Source organism: Parasteatoda tepidariorum, chromosome 4 (genome assembly GCF_043381705.1).
Source record: "Parasteatoda tepidariorum isolate YZ-2023 chromosome 4, CAS_Ptep_4.0, whole genome shotgun sequence".
NCBI lineage: Eukaryota > Metazoa > Arthropoda > Arachnida > Araneae > Theridiidae > Parasteatoda > Parasteatoda tepidariorum.
Window position 1 is genome coordinate 3373659 of NC_092207.1, and position 17964 is coordinate 3391622.

The window sequence follows — 17964 nt, forward strand, 5'->3', positions numbered from 1 at the left end:
AGCCGACTTTCTTTGAGGAGACTTTCTTTTTATTTATAAAGATTTAGGAATAAAATAAAAACGTGTCCTTGTCTTGGAGCGGTGTTCCGACTAAGTACATAAGTACCGGAACGTCATTGCGGCACTTTTCGGTCCTTGATCTTCATTTAAAAAAATCCTGTTTCGATGATCATTGAAATGAGTAGCATATAGTTTGTCTACAGTAAGAACTCTCCCCGCCACAAAGTCTGCTATGGAAACAGCGCATTTCAGGAAGGGTAGCTTCTCTTCATAACGCAATACACTTTCTCTCGCCGACCCAAGCCAAATAAACCCACACCCTTACTTGAAATAGTTAGAACTCGTTACCATAGTCACCGCCACGAGTCCAGAAGAATAACTAGGGGAGTTCTTACTTTAGTCAAACTATACATTTTAGAATGTGTTTTTTATTTATAAAATAAAATGATCGTTTACTTCATGTCATTTTCGGGTATTCTAGGAAGCATCAGATAACTTTTGTCTATTGACGCAGTTCGATACACCTAAATAATCGGACCTAAATAATGTATCGGTAAAGAAATTCAATAAACAACAATAACTGCTAATGAAAAAACAAATGCTTTATTTTCTTGATGACCATTTGACCCATAGCATGATTTTCAGCATCGTAATCGTTTCAATGAATACACATAATTTTGATTTTATTATTATTATTTTTTACGTACTGAACATCTCGCTTAGTATAATAATATAAAGTTTCCGGGAAGGAAAATAATTAATAATTATAAAAAAAAGATAATATTGAAAAATTATGAATGGATTTGGTTTTCAGTTTTGTGTGTGATTTTTCGGTATTTATGGATACCGAATTCATCTAGTTTAAGACAGAATAAATACAACGGTCTCCTTATTTTGGAATATTAGAGTGAAATTGTATCCAAGGTGTTTAAAATATGGAACCGTAGATGTCGGTAACTTTTTAAAAGCATTGTCGAGAGAGCATTCTATCTTATCAGGGCAAATTCCATTGACGGTGTTTCCGTAAATTCAATTGGCGGATCGAAACATGAGAACAAGTGAATGTGACAATGTTCCATCTTAACGAAGAGATTTTATCGCCATCCTACAGAAAAACCCTTTCAGGACAGAAAATTATTATTGATAATGTTAGCACAAATGCATAGTTACTCTATACCGTTGAATTATTGTGACATTTCTTAAAACGCAAATGAATCATTATTATTATGTAGTTAATACAAATTCATAATTATTATTATGAAGTTTTACACCTATGGATAGTGCACTTTATAAACGTTTTATTATTATCATTTTTATCGGGGAGAGAAATAGCGAGTGAAAAAAAAAGGTAAATAAATCAGCATAAAAGAGAATCATGACTCCGATGTCCTTAGAGTGGAAATGCATAATAATTGAGCATTATAGGGGGGGGGGGCCCTTCCATCTATTGTTTGGAGACATCCATTCCAATGAAATCACTAAGTTATACCTGCGCACTTTAATGTGCGCCTATTTAAACGTTAAATGGACACAGGATTGAAAAAAATATCTTTCTTAGGGCAATACAGTAGTGTCACAAAAACGTTTACAAACTTGGAAATGAATATTATATGATTTGATGTAAATACTTCACCTTCAGTGGTTACAAACTCGATCTAATGATAGTATCGAGATTAATAGCGAGACTTAGTTCTTTAGACAGACAGTATATATAATCGTCGTTGAGCAGCCGACACCCAAATCTGAGACTACCCACTCCTTGAACCCAATTCAGAAGATACTCCTGAATCCCCAGAGGAACTGATTTGTTATGGGGACATGAAGGACTTTGTGACTCGACAGATTTAACGTGCACCAGTCAACATTTACTAATCGGGGAGTCTTCGATCGAACCCACAAACTCTTGGACATGGGCCCACCAGGCTATTCCGGATAGCAGACAGACAGTATTGTCAGCGTAAAATGTATCGACTTGGGGGATTAAAAGTAATCGGGAGCAATGCTTTTTTTTCTAGAGAGATTTTGCAAAGCCCCTAGCACTAACGTTATTCGAGTTGCCCCGACAAAGTATCGCTAAGACAACCCCCCAATGATAATGCTCTAAATCAGTGTTTCCCAACGTGGGGCAATTTAATTGCAAAGGGGGGCAATTCAAAAATGGACTCGACATGAGTTTAAACCTTTTGCTCTGGGCCATTTAAATGCAATGCGAGATTTCGGTGACAAAATCGAAAGAAAAAAGCAAATTCTTAAATAATTGCGGTCAATAAATATTATGTGACTTAGGGATTTTTTAAGCGACAAACCTGAAATGAAGTATCTGTTTACAGTCGATGGTAAAGCATTTGTGAGTTATTTAGCCAATATCTTTGAAAAACTGAATATATTAAATAAGAAACTTCAAGGAACAAATAAAACTCTTGTTGATGCAAAAGCGAAGATATTTGGCTTCATTACCCTTATTGAGTTATGTCAGAAATATATTAACAACAAAAACTTTGAACAGTTTCATTGGCTCCAAAAATGTGAAGTAAATGATACCGCTTTACTTGTTATTGTCTATCATCTGAAAATTCTATCGGCTGATTTAAAAGAAAGATATTCTGATTTAAAACAAATTTATTTTCCAACATGGATGTTGCAGTCCATGTTAGTGGATTTGTCTGATATATCAAATATATCAAGAAGAACTTGCAGAAATGCAAAATGATGAGTCAGTTAAAACTTTATTTAATATGAAAGGAGTGATGGCATGGCTTCGTGAGGAAACAGAAAACAAATACCCAAATTCAATCAAATGTGCAAGAAAACTATTGTTACCGATTCCATCTTCATATTTAGCTGAATGTGGATTTAGTGCTGTAAATGATTTTATTGGTAAAAAAAAATCGTCTAGATATAACACAACGGGGAGACTTGAGACTGAGGCTAACCAAATTGGAACCTAAGATAAAATCTACGTGCAGCAAGCATCAAGGGCAAGAATCTCACTTAATTAAAATATTAAATTATTATAGAAAAATATTTATTAAAATTATTTCGAATTTTAATTTTAGTTCATTATATGTTCTGAAAATTTACTTACTTTGTTTCGCTAACAATTTCCTAAGTTTCTTAAGTGAACAATTCGATTTTTTTAATATTAAAAATTATGTATATGTTACATAGGGGGGGGCATAAGAATTTTAGAAAGGCTTAGGTGGGGCATGGTACAAAAAAGGTTGGGAAACACTGAATATAAACACTGAATCATAAATTGAAATGCCCTCCATTCCTATCCATTTTCACCTCTGTTTTGAACCATAGTTAAACGGGGGTTATTTTCATGCAAGCCGTGGTTGAAGGAGAATTTTTACAGTATATTCTTTACTATTTATATCTTATAAATATTATCACCGCCGCACAGACAGCATACATAAAAGTAACTGATAGTTACAGAGGGTGAAAAATATACATATATCGGATCAAAAAAGGATATTTTTTTGAAAGCTTCACGGATCTTCCGAGATGGGGTGACATCTTAAATGTGAACAGACATTTTGCTTCAAAGATTTACAGATGTTATAAAGCTTTTTAAGATTAAGAACATATAAATAGACATATGTTACAAAATTTTGTATCGATATGTACAAAAAAAAAATTCGAAAAAAAAAATATCGTATTATTTATTTGTTTTTCAATGTGTAGATAACGCCATTTTCAGCTATTTGTATTCTATTTCAAATGTTTCGGTAGCATTTGTGAAGCAAAATCTCTAACTAAACCTATAGGCAGAGTAGATTGTGCTCCGGAAAAAATCCGGATTACCGGATTTTTCGCTAACCGTGATCCGGAAATCTAAGGTCTAGAAGTTTCAAATAGAAGTCATGTTTAAAAATTCTTGTATATTTTATTTAGAAATATTAGAACACTATAATTTATGCATCTTGTACATAATTTTTCATTTAAATGACGCTGCATAGTTTAGAATTTCAAGTTTTGAAAATATCAATGATTTAAATATATGAAGACATTAATAGTTTGAAATGCGTCATTTTACTCGGGAAATTTTCAGGATTTTTGAGTTGGGCTCACAATCACCCCTGTATGTCAAATAGAGTTACTTTCGTCTAGAGTTGCGCTATAACTAAAACATGGCTCTTGCACCAAAAATACACATCAATTCTTCTAGAGAATCCGAATTTGCAATTAAAAAAAAGGTAGGATTTAACATTTCAAAGTTGCCTCAAGGGAGTGGGCGTTGAAGATCCAGTTTGATATCATTTAAAAGTTTTCAAAAAATGTTAAAATATTGACTGCATTTTTTTTCTTTCACTTTTTTGATCCGATATAGTACATTTCTCGAGATATTTGGGAGTTTTCAAACTTTTTTGTTGCATTCTGTAGACTAAATCAGTTTGTAAAAACATGAATAAATGATCTAAAATTTTGCATACATTCATATATTGTCAGTCAATCATTCCACGCATACAACGGTTAAGTATTAACTTATAGTTCTTACTTTCTGTTTCATCCATTTTCTCGCACATACGATGTAGGCCGTTAAAGTGAACAATAATCTAGTTAATTAAATCTGTTGAAATGCAGTTCACTTAAGCAATGTGCACATTAACGTTTTTTCAAATAATCTTTTTTTTTTTAATTAATAAATAAATAAGCTGGGAAGTTCTGCTTGTCTACAACGTGGTTACTTTTCATTCGTTATTGTATTTTTTTCTTAAAAGTCAATATTTAAGAAAATAATGATTAAAAAAAATCAGGTTTTAATATAATTTACAATTATTGTAATTTTATGCAGAAACAATTTGTTAATATCGTAATGAAATGAACTAAAAATAATGTATTTACACTTTGTTTACGGTGTACCATTCGTACCATTACATGTGGTCCACATGTTGTACCAGCCGTAAGCTAAAGGTATAGAGAACAACTTTATATTAAATAAAAATTCAAATTGTAAACGTGTCTCTTGTGTCTTTTATATGTCCACTTTTATTAGCATTTGTTTCATTATATTTCTTCTTCCCATCGACATCAAGCTACGTTTATAAAATAAAATGAAAGCAACATAGATAAATGTTTCTACAATAATGGAAAATCATTACCAGAAGTGATGAATATATTCATTTCAGTGAAATTAAAAAGTTCTTGAACTAATTATCAACCCCCTTTCGTATCTACACCCTTTCGTAATTTTAAATGTTAAAGGTTTTTCCTCATCAAAAAATAAAATAAAAGTGACATTCGGAAAAATAACAAATTCGCAATTCGAAAAAGTTTCCTGATTTGTATATAAAAATAATGTTTTTAAAATATGTTAAAATACTTGAAATTTTCGAAAAAATATTATTATATTTTAAACTTTGAAATGTAAATTTTACTAAATCTAGTCAAAGAAGTTAAACTTTTGAATTTTGCCATTTTCTCAAAATCGCCCAATGATAATTGAAATTTTTGGGCTTGGTTTGTCAATAATGTTTTTAAATATTAAAAAGATCACTAAGCAGTCAGGAATAGCCAATGAAGGAACATTATCAGGTAAGCATATCACAGAAAAATCTTAAAAAGTGACTCTTATTACTTTCTTATCTATCATGGAAGCTGATTCAGTTTCTTAAAAGTATTATTTTCTTACGTTTATAAAAGTATGTTTTTAATGTTTAAGTAAAGTGTTCATATGTTTAAGTAAATGTATTCATTTTTTTTTCAAACTAAAAAAATAACTATATATATACAACAAAATAAATAAATACAAAAAAACACGAAGAAAGTTAAGAAAAACAATAAGTTTCATTTATTGTGCATAAGATGCAAGTAAACAGAACTCATTAGATAGGTTCAAAATGAAGATAAAACAAAGGAAAATTACAGGCATATGAAAAAAGGGGGGGGGGAGAAAATAATAATAAAAAAAAATAGCAAACAACTGAGAAGAAGAAAAAAAAGGATAATTTTTTTTTAAAAAATCCGGAAAATAAAGGATATAATCTTTTCATCAGCCCACACGATTATATCCGCAGAAAAGAGTGCTTTCTGATATTGTATCAATTTTATTTTCAATAAATTTTGCTTTGGCTATATTGATACAATATCAGAAAGCACTCTTTTTCGCAGATATAATCGCGTGGGCTGATGAAAAGATTATATCCTTTACTTTTCGGATTTTTTTAAAAAAAATTATCCTTTTTTTTCCTTCTCAGTTGTTTGCTATTTTTTTTATTATTATTTTCTCCCCCCCCCTTTTTTCCCCATAGGTAAAAAAGGGGGTAATTTGTAAGGTGTGTAATTTTCCTTTGTTTTATCTTCATTTTGAACCTATCTAATGAGTTCTGTTTACTTGCAGCTTATGCGCAATANTATATATATTTACAAATTTGCCGAAAAACGCTAACTAATCGACTTATTTTAACAGAAGTTAATTTTAGTCAAAAATACACAGCCTTGAAAAAATAATATATTAAGAATTCTTTATTATAATTAACGTTAAAGAATAATAAATACATGAATTTCAATTCGAGAGTTTTTTTTCTGGAAAGTGATATTAAAATTATCCTTTTTCATACAATAAAGTTTTAAAAACGATTTCATAAACAAATGACTCGTGCATTTCTAAGTGACGGCAAAATTAAACACTTTAATTGTTATAACACATTAATTATACAAAACAATATCGTATCGTGGTTCCTAAAAGATCTTAGAAACGTCATTTAATAAATTTGTGTTATTTTGTAAGGACTGCATGTTAATGAAGGGTGCTTTACCAGACCCGATTGAGTTCTTCGAATGGGCTATGTGCAAAAATTACCGTTTTTAGGGGAGTTTCCATTTCGAAGTGAATTTTTAATTGATTCATGAAGTTACATACTTAGTGATCAGTGCTTTCAAAACTGTAATTTTATGCCTGAATATTCGCATGGAACTGTTTATGGTATACAAATTAATCAGTATCGACATCCTATCAGGAACTCCGTTAATTTAATCCTGAGCTGTAAACAGTGTCTGCAACTAGTTCTCTGACGTTTGATTTTGTGGAGGAAGAACCTTAGACAATGCCAAACCTTCGTGTATCAAAAGGTATCTCAAGATTGAATCAAGTTAGCGAGTGAATGGATGTTTAATAGTTACGCCACAATTTCATCCCAACAACAATCAATGAATGAAAGATTTGAAGCTGTTATTCAACGACAAGCCGAAAATGACGAGTTAGAAACGAATGAACCAGTCAGAGCATTTACAAATGACAAACCAGATCATCGTGTTGAAGTAAGGAACAGGAGAAAATGACACAAAATAAAGATCTCAATCAAAATATTAGAAGAGGAAATTCCAAAATGAGTAACAACCCAGGCAACCTTTCTTTTCATTGTCACTAAAATGTTTGTACTGAAAACCTTTTATCAATGAAGAAAAAATATTGTAGTTTCAAACGGTATTTTTTAAAGCTTTTTTAAAAAGTGTCAGCTGACGTCACACTGGCAATAGGGATCAATAATGGCATTGTCCATTAAAATATCACGGCACGGTGGATTTTATAGCTGAGCACACAAGACTTTGCGAAAAGAAATCTCATAATGACCTAGATTTAACCCTTTGTATCACCGCGTTGCATACCTGCAACATACATGAAAATTCAATCCTATAATGAGCTGGATTTACCTATAAAATCGAACCAAATTCAGGTAAAGAAAATATTGCAAACTCGGGGGAACCAAGTCTTGGTGCAGCTACTAATATTATAATGCGTTTAGCAAGAATTGTTCCACAACATAATTGCAGGATGTACAATTTTTTTACAACAATCCCCTTGATTATATAAGGAGGGATTGCAAAATGTGGTGTGAGACTTTGTTACCATAAAAACAACCATTTCAAAATTTTTCACATGAAGTTTTAAATATATTTGAATTTTTGTGATATTTTTCACGATATTGGAGATGTTCAACAAATACTTTTTATCAATAAATTTTTAATTTTAAGATCTTAATTTTTTCATTATTTTTTACACGCTTAATAGGATGCATTCTAACACCGGCGTAAATATTTCTTAAATCAGAGTTGTTGAGTTACAAAGGGTTAAGATTATTTTCCCTTTGAGACTAGCTTTATGAAAGGATTTTATCTCGCTTGGAAATCCTAAGTCAATCTCGATTTAAGGTTTTAATATAGAAAGTTGTTTTCCAAGGTTTTGGATGAGGCCAGATTGTCAAATATCTCGTTTTAAGGTTAGAAGGTTTACACATAAACCGCATCACAAACCTTTTTAGGTTTACATTGAAAGGTTTTTGCTGAATAATAAACCTCATTTTGCTATCTGGGTAGTTAAAACCCAAACAAGCTTCTTAAGATCTGGACAGTGTTGGAAGCATAATGGGGTGATGTTTGGGGGGTTGTGGTTGGAAACAACTCTGAGATGTATGTTGACCATGCTTCGACCCTTATGACGACAAAATTCCCTCCATTCACACACATCCAAGCTTGCTTCACGAAATGATGAGTGTTCCCAAAAACTGGACTGGCCTTCTCATAGCCCGGATCGAAATTCCATAGAACACTTTAGGGACGAATTAAAGCTCGGATTACGCGACCAGCCGAATACTCATTGCAGGCACAGCTGTGATACAAGTCCTATTCAAAAACTGGTCTTCCACAGAAGGCTGTCATCGATGCAAAAAGGGGGCCCAGCAGAGAATGCGCAGCCAATAATAATTCTTGCTTGATATTTCAAGACCTTTCGACAGAGTCTGACACTCCGGTATCATCTTCAAACTCCATTTCAAAACTGGTATCATTCAACACTACTGAAATAACAGAAACTTCCAAATCTACAAAAAGAAGTATCAAGAGTCCCAGAATAGGGTGCGTAGCCAAATTATTCAACAAAAAATGAGCACCTTTTATGCAGTTTTCAAGCACTCAAAAAATATTTTTAAGCACTTTACAAAATTATCATAATTCGGCAGGGCTGGAAAGTCTTTGACAATGTTTTAATGTAAAATGATAAATACGAAATATTCCGCTGGTGGTGCCGATGAATGTCACCAGACGCCTGAATTCTTGTCCCTACATATTCTTTCCTGTTTCTTATGTGTTTCCTGCCGTCTATGTTATTAATAAAAATATTTTTCGAAAGAACCGGCTCAAGGTAAGTCAAGTCATTTCACACTTAAAATTAATTCATTATAGAAAATAATTGGTAAAGTAATATTTAACAGACAATTGACGGATTTATCTTGTTTTAACCGCCATACCAAAAGAGAGAAAAATCATTCGGCATTCTTTTTGACCACTGTCAAAAATCATGAAATTTTGAATCATATATTACGAATGTCGTTTTCATACGCTACGCACTGACAATACGCCAAAATAGATTGGGGTTAAATTGTGTAGAATAATGTGTCTTTTTGCATAATTCGAAGCGAAAATCAACATAGTAAAGGAAAAATCTCATTTTGTAAAAGGGAAAATGAAGCACTTTTTAAAAACACTCAATGAAAAACGCACCTTCAAGGGCTTTTAAAAAACGAAAATTGAAAATAAGCACTTTTTAAAAAAGCTACGCACCCCGCAGAAGACAAACACTTGGCAGCACTGAATGGTCCATGAGAAAAATACACCGTGATTATTTATATAAATTAAAATGTCTCTGAAACAGTTTTTTGATGGAATGTTTAAAATTGGGCAGACAATTTCAAGTGTCTTTTTTCTACCTGGATATATGAAAACTTAAAAAATGTCAGAAACTATTGGATCGCTTGCATTCAGTGGTTCGATTTTCAACATCCTCCAAGTGGGATTTTCAACTACAAGGAGACATTCTTTTGAATTTACACTGTCATCTAAGCTTTGGCAGCGGCATAAGGACCCCCCATCAAAACTTTTACTTGGGTCCAGGTTATGTGAGATGCCCCTGAATATATAATGACTGTAGGAGGGGCGAAGTCAATGCAATTAAAAATCTCAATCTCTGTTTTAATTCTTTTTTTTTTTTTTTGTCATTGTAATGTGAACCAAAATTATTCTTAAAAATACTATTACAGTCGGACTTCTACTTAACGAACTTCCATTTTGCAAATTTTTCTATCTTGCGAATTTTTTTAGGAACCAAGAACATTTTGGAAAGTTCTTCGTAAAATAACTTTCAAATAGCGAAGTGAATTTTCTATTGAACGAAATTTATGGCGATATTTAACTTCCACTTTTCCTATATAAAATTACTTTACAGTTAGTATACAGAAAATAAATACAGTCAAAATTTTATGCATAAATTTAGCTGTTTTTATAGTTGAAAATGTATGTAGCGTGATAGTGCAACTCTGGATAATGTTTTGCTCTATTCTTGTTTTCCATGCACATTTCTTTTAGTGTTAAGATTTATAAAAAAGAATAGTAGATACTAGTTTACAAGATAAAGGTGTATCCAATGCTTTTTTTTCTGTTATGTCTAGTGTTTATGAGTTTAAAACCTGTTTTGTGTCTAAGCATTTTAAAAGGCGATTTTCTGTCCAACGAACTTTCCATATAACGAACTTATTATCGGAATTTAGCAACTTCGTTAAATAGAGGTTCGACTGTATTTTCAAAATGATAACAATCTTGATTTTTAAAAATAAAGAATCTTCTCCTTTTCATTATTAGAATCGTTATTATTGACTGTATCGATCTTCTTAAACTGTTTTGCTTATTCATTCAAAATTTAATTTCATAACAATAAATAATTAATGATTTTAGTATCCTTAGACGTTTCTCCCGCTACCCTCTTTCTCCGTACACCCTTCTTTGTGCACGTTTTTGCATAAATCTAGTCCCGCAGTGGTTAAGACACGGTTCCCAGCAGATCATTGAAGTCAATGTTGTCTACTATGAGTTCTAATTCGAGAGAAATCGTCATTTAATTATCATATCCCGTAAAAGGCGCGTATTTTATTTTCAACTCCCATCAATGTCTTACATAGATTTAGGTGCACTGCTCCCCGCAAGATCTTTACAACTTCCAAACGTTTGGCTTTGAAGATCCACAAAAAATTCTAATAATAAACAAAGACGCTTATTCGGACATTTATAATCATTCATTTATTTTGATTTAAGATTTTAAAAAATCGTCATGTCGACGAAAAGGTGGAATTTAGAAATGGTACTGAGCACTTACCTATTAAAATTAAATTTATCTTAATAATGAGTGAGTGATTATATTAAAAGTTTAGTCAAGGTCTATTATTATTTTCCTGGACCTTCCCCCCTCCCCCTCCCTCACGCCGCGAGGTTCTTTTTGACGTCAGTGCCCCCTCCTCCTTCACTGAAATTAATTTAAAATGTATAACTATAGTTCGATAAAATGTTTCTAAATCAAATATGATGTTCCTCTTTAGGAGGCAAAGAAATTGCTACCATAATAAAATGAAGAGAAGATTCATTGTTCCCTCCCACTGTTCAAATCGAATGATCCAATGAACGTCACAGTGATGATGTCACTCCTTTTCGCGTAAGCAGTGGTGTCACTGCTTGGCGCCTACAGAAAGAGAGAGAGAGCGGCAGAGGGTGTTGGTTGAATATGAGTCGCCAACTCAAAAACAAAAACAAAGTTGTTTTGTAATTTGCTTGTGCCGAAGATTTTCGGAAAGTCTGCTGTTATTCTAACGCAAATTGAATGGCCAGCACTTGAAAAAGTAAGTTTAAATCATCCGAATTATTTTATTATTTTGTAATTTTAAAGCTGTTACGCTTTATTTCCTGTGTATATATTCGGTATGCCTGCCATCCTTACTTTGTGAGATAACTTTCTTCAAGCTATTCAATTTAATATGGCATATAAATAGTGATGCCTATTTCATTGTAACTCGTAAGCGAGTGATTCTTTTTATATGAAATAGTTATAAAACAAGTGAGTCATATAAAGTTAAACAAATGTGAATATCGATAGTGATACAGCAAAAACTTGGAACATGTAAACTAAATACTGTCTTTTCCTCGCTAAATGTCTTTACATTATCAAAACAAAGTATTGCAAATACAACTAAATGAATACAAATGATGCGAGAAGAACAACTTTTTGCTCTTTATGCAAGGCCCGTCATGTTTAAGTGTAAACAAAAATATTTATTGCCACCCCCCACCATGAAGGTTAATGAATATGAAGGGAGTAAAATAATTGTTATTTAAAATTTTGAAAATAAGTTAATATCTACAGTTTTTATATATTCATCAAAATGAGGTACAAACTAATTATATAATTTACTTCATTCTACAGAGGGAAATAAAGAAATGATTAAGTTCTGTAATAATTACTAAGATATAAATACTTACAGAATGCGGGATGATCGGATCTGAACTCAATATTACAATTTGAGGGGGTGATCGCAAATAGGCTAATTGATAAATGTTTAAGATATTCTAAGTTACGAAATCAGTCACAAATAAACATAACCTTTTTTTCAATGAAATAGGGTTCCAATAGTTTGTTCAGGAAAGGGATCCAATGTTTGGACCCCTTAATGTTAATTTTACTTTTTGGTGTGGCATATTCCGCCCTGTCTCGATAACTTCAAATCGAATTTTAAAACTTTTGTACACAACTATATTATTTGTTTATACAAAAATATATTCCTTGCAAGATATGACTTTAAGAAAATATTTATTATTTTATATTAATTACATTAAAAAAATCAGTCAAATAATTCCTGCAAAGTCAAATATGACTGTTTCAAAATTCGATTTCCTCAGGAATGACTCGATCCATTACGCTCAGTTTTTGTATTTTGCCATTTAAAATTTCATTCCTTAAAATGACGTAAAAGAAATCATACCTTGCAATTCAAAAGTTTTTCGACTATTATTAAATGAAACGATCTGAAATGATTATTTATTATAATTTATTTTTGCAATCTTTACATAAATGAATTTTACAATTATGTGCAAAAGTTTTTCAATACTTTTTAAAAATTCTTGAGATATGGTGAAAAATTTAGGGGTCCAAGCATTGGATAGCTTTCCTGATGAAATAATGGGAACCATATTTATCAGATTGTAGTTACCCTCTATATTTTGGGGTTCAGAAATCCAAATCCACCGAAAAAAGGTATGTTTATTAAAAAAAGTACATTTTTGTGGTTGATTTCATAACTTGAGATATCGTCTGCACTGATTAACATATTTGAGGTCACCCCCTAGATCCATTAAGATTGAGTCCTAGAACTCGAAGATCCAATCATTAGATCAAAAGTTATGCATTGTGGTCCGTTTATTTATTTATTATTTTTTTGTGTGCTCTGTACATGAAATGAATACATTTCTCTTTAGAGCAAGATTCATTCAGTATACTTAATTTTGAGAGTGGGGGGGGGAGAGCTAAGATTGATAGAAGTGTGTGTGTTATGTATTTACGAATTTAATAGAAATGAACGAATTTAATAGACAACGAATTTAATAGAAATTAAGAAAAATTAATTTCATTAATTATTTTTGTGTGTTAAATAATTTTGAAAAACTGAAGCTTTCATCAGAAGCCTTTTTTTTTTCATTGAAACCGATCGTTTCTTGAGTAAAATACTGAAAAAAGCATTTTGAATGTCATCTATATTTTCAAATTTTGTGTCACGCTGAATATGTAGCGGTCAGAAATTATAGAAATCTGATTGGGGGCAAATAGGGTGGTGGATTGGAGAACCCCAATTCATAGTTTTTTTCAGACTTTTTATAACAACTGATTTTAATTTTGTATCAATGAATTTTATGAATCGGCCAATGTTGCACCCATGTTTGCAACTTCCCTATTTTACCTACCTTAAAAGAGCGTCAACCTTAACGTAAAAAATTTTTCTTTAGAACATAGTGGGAGGAGAAATTATGAAAGGCACGTCCTGTTTATCACTCACCAAAAAGGGCTTTCTTGAAGAAACGTTAAAGGAAACGCAATAGTCAGCCATCCTCTATGTTTGCAGATCGTTAATTATCGCAAGGCTGATAAAACAAGGAATGCTTCAGTTTATAGGGTTATTGGGTTGCCAAAATATTAGATATATTTCAACATTTTATTTTACGAAAATAAGTGAGTTTTTGCTGTGATTTTCAACAAACTAGCAAGAGGAATAAAAAAGCTTTTAGAGGGGAATAATTAGATCATAAAAAGCTTTATTCTTTTAATGTAGCTTTACCACACTCTTTACTCAACGCCCCAAGCAGCCAGGCTTCTACCTTAGACTCTCTTTATATTCTGGCCATATTTCCCTTAGTTTTGAGCGTGTTAGGCTTAAACAGTTTTAAGCTGTTACAAAGTGCATTCAATAGCAGTGCGAAATAAAACTAAATGCATTTGTGCCACTTTTACAGCAACCCATTTTTGAGCAACAAGGTTGTAGGAAGAGCTTTAGATAATGCAAAGAATTAAATCCGTGTGTGAAGTTGATTTTTTAAAAATTTTTTACATTGAATGTATTTTTTCAACTTTAAACATTGTTTTTTAAGACAACGTAACTCGATAACTTCACTCTATTCAGTTTAAGTTTTATCTGTGCAAGTTACCAGTAAAGTTCCACTTAAAGGTTTTGGATTCAATGATAAGTATTTTTTCTAAAGACATTTTTCTTTCAATATGTTTCTCATTTGTTTAAAATAATTTTTAAAAACTATATTCTATAATACGATTTGACATCAAGTTAAATTTTTATATGAAATGAATATAAAGTTCTGGAAATGAAGAGCCCCGCAATTTGCAAATAAAAATGGAGATATTTAAAAGTGGAAAGCATTTTACTTTGGAATACATTTATAATTATTTTTCATGAATTTGGCGCAACTCTCTGTTGAGGACAGATGTACGCCTCATGCCCCTACAACACTTTAAATTTTAATATTTCATATTTTCTTTCGTTTTTTAGTGAAAAAATTATTTTTTATTTTAATCGCTAATTTATAATAAATTTTTTTATAAAATGTATTTTATCATATAACCGTCGTCGAGCAGCCGACCTGAATTTTGGGTATTCGATGACCGGCGTTTGACTCCGTAGCTTCATCGTTTGGAACCCAATTCAAAAGGCAAGAGAACTTCTGGACCAAGTATTGGAAGAAATGTGCCTTTGTGGCCAACTCTTTGATGAAACTAACCCTCATTTGTGTTACATGGAGAGGAAAACCACAAAAACCTCCCACAGTCAGCCTGACAACAAGGGCACTCTTAACACGTTATCCGTCCATACATTGAGGATATTTCACGTTAGCACAGTGGTGCAAAATGGATGCAGAATGGGTATCGACCAGCCTTCGCTGGGATTCGAGTCTGGTTCACCTCATTGGAAGGCTCTATCCCATGAGCCATTACGGCTCTGTTCTTATATTGATAGTAATATCCCTTTCATGGATGTTGCTTAAGGCTAAGTGAGCCCAGTGTTTTCCTTCCTCTTACATTCTGATATAAAATAAACAACACACGGATTTGAATTGCAGATAAGGACGTAAACAAGGAAGAAATTATGCTTAAAAAAATATACTTTAAAATTTTTTTATAACAAGATAGAAAAAAAACTGAACTAACATCAAATAGAATTTAAAGGTCATAAAAAGCTTACCATATAAATTTAGATTTCTGTTTCAAACTATTTTTTATAAAATTTAAGCATTTTTATTTTTTTTTTTAAAAAAAAGAATGTTCTATGACTGAACTAATGGATCAATTTATACATGCATATTCTACTAACTATTGTTTCTTGTTCCTCTTGAGTACACAATAAAATAGTGCATTCTTTAAGTATTCGTTCTGAAAGAAGCAAGGATAAATATTCATACATTTTAATTTTCTTTTCAAATGTAAGAAATTCCACAAAAATGTTAGAAAATTATTTATGGCAACTGCTAAATAAAATAACAAAACATTCATGTGCAGATTTTCAAGCAAAAGAAAGTTTCGGAACAGTGTAAAGTTAAATATGGGAAATGGCAACGAAATAAATTTAGGGACATTTCATTCTGAAATTCATTTGTAACGTAAAATGAATTTTGTACCCATTAAATCTGTGCAAACAAACAGAGGTCCATGCCAATAAACATACTATGCTAATGATCCCTTTTTTCACCAATGGCATTGTGTTTAATAAGAATTACAATCGATATGTCTGTTATACAAGAAATCATCCATTGCTGCACATTGTTGGAATCTTGGTCATAAGTTCAATTTTAACAATGCCAAAATTATTTCCTCCCCTGTCACATCAGCTCATCTTGATGCCCTGGAATCTTGTTTTATTTATGTGAATGTTGATTCCCTTGTGAATGACATTAGTTCCATAGCTTCTCCTCTCCATAGCTTCTGGAAATGCATTTTGCTCTGATTTGCCACTCTCGGTCACTGTAGTTTTTTAAAATTTTTATTCTTCTGTTTTTCATCTTTTTTCTCCTTTTGCTGCTGTGGTTTTTCTGTTTTTGTTTCACATATTTATTTTATCGTTAGCAACGTCACTTTTATTTTATCCTCACTTTTCTTTCACGTCTGGCAAGTCTTGAATATGGGGGTATTTTTATGTGTACTCGTTGACCGTTATTTACTTTTATGTATTATTGAAGCTTTTCATCAGGCAATGATATCGTAATTCATTTTTATTGCCCTTCAGTTAAAAAATGATTCTTGAAAATTTTATTTTAATATTGTAATGTAACATAAGTGAGTATCTATAGTTAAAAGAGAATTCCTTTTACAAATATTCTCTAGTAGGGATCATTAGAAATAAAAAAACTCTTACTATTTAGATTTTTTTTTTTTTTTAATGACAGCTCATTTTATTTTGCAAATGAAAGAAACTTGTGAAACCAGGAACCGCAGGACCCGGAGGGTCGGGCCCCTCTCACTTTTTCTCAAAGAATACCCCTTCGCACAATCACAATTTTTCACTCAATGTTTGTGTCATTTAATTTACAATTGAAAAAAAAAATTATTTTTTGTGTGCCTGAATGTAAAAAATATGTCTCTAATTGAAGTGAACATTTCTTTGGTGAAAGCTGCTACCAAATAATTCCTTACTCATCCTCCCCCCTCAGAGGAAATATACGCCCCCCTAATTCTGACCGATGGGAAAATTCTCTGTTTCATATGTCACAGTGAACTGAATAATAAAACTAAATACTATCGTAAAATGAGAAATCTCTCTCTCTCTCTCTCTCTCTCTCTATATATATATGGGGGGCCTATTCTTGATATAGTCACTGTGTGGAGTTACTATGAAGTTATGTAGAAATGCCAATAAAACCAATCAAAAATAATAAAATGTAATGTAACATAAATTATTCTGTAGGGTAGGGGTGCACAACCTATGGCCCGCAGGACACATACAACCCACTGACTGTTGATGTCCGAGGAAATATCAGAAAGCAGTAAAAAAAAATTCTTTTCATTTAGTTTTCATTTAAACATTATATTATATGCATTATAAACATTATATTATGTGCATTATAAACATTATATTATATATATTATAAACATTATATTATATTATATTCATTACAAATTTTCTTTGATTAAAATATTTAATTTAAATTTATAGTACTCTATAAAATGCGTAAATTTTTTACACTTTCATTCTGTAAGCTTCTTTTTGGTTAAAATTTATATCCATTATTTATATATATATATATATTTGATAAGTTAATTATTGTGAAAAATGGAAGAAAAAAAATTAAAAGAATATTCCTTTTTTTAGGTTTAAATAAATTTAAATAATTAAAAGTATTTAGGGCATAAATATTTAGGAATATTAATTGTTCTGCAGTGTTTGTCACAGTTAACAGCTTCAGGGTTCACCAGTTTAAGATGACTATGAAATCATGTTAGTATCTTAGAAAAGTGGTGTTTAATGAATCTGTTATGTAGATTATGATTCGGTTAGTAGCCAATAAGTTAGTTGTGTTCATTTAATACTTATTAGTTGAGAGAAGCACTTTTATTGATTTAGTATAATGTTTAAACATCTGTAATAATACGAC

The 17964-nt window shown here is 31.5% G+C and overlaps 1 protein-coding gene across 1 annotated transcript in view; it reads left to right on the forward strand.

Annotated features, from left to right (window-relative positions):
- Window positions 1-17964, forward strand: part of LOC107445532 (protein O-linked-mannose beta-1,2-N-acetylglucosaminyltransferase 1) — a 99087-nt gene that overhangs the window by 12090 nt on the left and 69033 nt on the right. Inside the window, exon 2 of the mRNA XM_043050135.2 lies at window positions 11367-11663. The gene's annotated coding sequence lies outside the window, so the exon portion shown is untranslated. The remainder of the gene's footprint in view (window positions 1-11366; window positions 11664-17964) is intronic.